We start from the raw sequence: 2840 nt of genomic DNA, 5'->3' as shown, positions 1-2840 counted from the left end.
CTGTTGACGACAAGTTTTTCTACGCTTGTCAGAAAATGCCCGACTACTCTCTGTTGGATAGAGGTCGCATTACCACCATACTCTTATTGGACAATAAAACCATGTGACTAAATTAACTATTTTCATTGGCTTAATACAACCGAGGCCATCAACGCGACCACTGTATCCACGTTTCCGTCAATTTAGAAATTCGCTTTTACTTCACGTCCCGACCTCTTAAATACATTCAAATACTTTTTAAAACTTTAAACAAACTTTTTATAAACGTCAAACTTACACTTTTTATTTATTTATTTACTATTTACACTTTACCTTTTCATTATTAAAATAATTATTACCCATGTGCTTTTCGTTCTTCGATACATTTATTAGTTAAAAATTAAAAATATCTTTTAATTCATTTAAAAAATTCAAATTTTAATTTCAAATTAGAAAACTAACAATTTTTATTTTTGTTACAATACTTAATAATTATTATTAACTTAATTAATATAAATTTTCGTTGCAATAAATTATAATTTAATATTTTTTAAATAAAAATTATATTTTTAAAATTTTAAAATTATTTATTTTCATTTTATTACAAAATTGTTAATAATAAATATAATTACAATGTTTACACTAGTTATTTAAACAGTTCAGTTATTTAAAAATTTAAATGAACATTTAAAAATAATGAATTAATTATTAAAAATATAATTAAATGTTTGCCGAAAATCTAAACAATACTAGTATTTAAAAGTAGTAAAAATAAAAACAAAAGTAATTAATGAAAATATATATATATATCTATATTACATATAAATGTATATACATATATATTAATACAAGTTGACTTGCGTGATTGTAATAATCGCGGTTGTTACTGTGATTGGCGAATGAGATCAGATGGACATAAGTGCGATGTCCCGACGCAAGATGGCTAAATTTCACTGATCCCTTTTGACTCGATCGTCGATCTCTCTTTCCATTTCACTATATACATATACAATATACATTTAATCAACACACTACATACATCTCATTCCTGACCACAAGTAGGATTGAAGATTGACGTGACCCTAGCAGGTGACCGGACAAGGTCACGTAATATATAGGTCGAAATTTTAATTGTTCTTTCCTAGAAACAAATAAAAATAATAAATTTAAATTTTATTAATTACATCAATTACATAATTACTACACTAATTCATACTTTTGACCCTCATGTTTTTAAATTTTTATAAAAATACAATTTATTATAAACTAAAAAATTCAAAATTTTTTAATTATTTAATATAATTAACATCTAAAATTTAATTTATGATAATAAATATAAATATTAATAGTTTGTAACAAAAATAATAAATAAAAATGAAATAAAAAGGATTGATATAATAATAAAAGAAAAGAGAAGGGGCTCGCCATGCGCCAGATTGCCTCCCAGAAAAAGCGACGTGCGAACGGCACGCGACTCGACACAACGGGACAACGAGCGATACTTGCAATCAGTATATTTATATATTTTGTTTATATATAGACAAGTTGATTCATACATACATGGATATGTGTAATGTGTGTATGAATATACTAGTAGAAGAAATGAACTCTATGGTTTACGTTGATCTCATACCTATAGGCAGCATTCAGTATAATAGTAGTCAGAGTGTCAACAGATAGACGGCGTGACGGCCTTGCGCTCGCAAACGCGAACGTGAATGCGAATCGAGGAATCACTACATACATGCTCTTTTACACTCTGCAATACGTTCTCTCTCTTTCTCTCTTATAGGACTGGACTGGACTGTGGTGTACATATTAGACAAATACATCATACTCGATGCTCTCTAGAACACAAAGTGAAGCCGTGAATCAAGTGACATGACGCCGTGGCAGCAACCACTTGACAAACATCATACACTTAGTTATATTAACCCTGTACATATATTACTTTGCTTTCTGCTTTCCTCTTTAGCTCTTTGTGCTCCGAAATTGCTATGGTACTAATATTTATGTATATGTATACTGAGATAAAAAAATATGTACAGGAGCTAAGTTGTAAAGAAAGAGATTGTTTTCACTTATTATTATTATCTATATCTTTGCTAGCCTTATATTTATTGTATATTGTAAATATATATATTGTTTCGAAATGCACTCTGGGAGAACATCAATGCTACATACGATTAGTTTGTAGAATTATTTTTTTATTTAATTAATTATGAGTTTGGATAGCAAATATGAAAATATTTACAAATTTTAAATTAATTAATTAATTAGTTACAATAATGAAATTTTTAAAAACCCCCCTGGATTTTTGTAATTATATAAATATGAATTTTTTTAATTTTTATTCTACTTGGATTTTATTTGTTTATTCAAAAATTTTTAAAATTGTTAATCGTTAGATACATTACTAATATTTAGTTTGATATAAATCAAATATAAAATTTAAAAAATTAAATTATTAAACAACTCGAAATTTAATTAAAAAGTTTTTAAATGTAAATTTCATTTATACTTTGTTTGTAACGAATGATTTAAATTACACGAAAAAAAATATACTAGTTTTTCTTTGTTTTTGGTAATTATTAGATTACAATACTTTTTTTTTTGTTCAATTGTTATTTAATATTATTTGAAATTAATAATAACAATTTTTTTATTTATAATTTTATAAAAATTACGTCAGTTGGAAAACGTAATTCAAACGTTTGATTTCAATTACTTGAAACAAAGATATATGTTTGTTGTAATCTCGTTATATATTGATGTGATTAAAAATCGTTGTGTAAACTTACGCGACATTACATGTGGAATGTAATTTTAGGTAATTTAATAAGTAATAAAAATTATTCAGT

Source organism: Microplitis demolitor, chromosome 5 (genome assembly GCF_026212275.2).
Source record: "Microplitis demolitor isolate Queensland-Clemson2020A chromosome 5, iyMicDemo2.1a, whole genome shotgun sequence".
In the NCBI taxonomy this organism is placed as follows: domain Eukaryota; kingdom Metazoa; phylum Arthropoda; class Insecta; order Hymenoptera; family Braconidae; genus Microplitis; species Microplitis demolitor.
Note: the sequence above shows the minus strand (reverse complement) of the source record.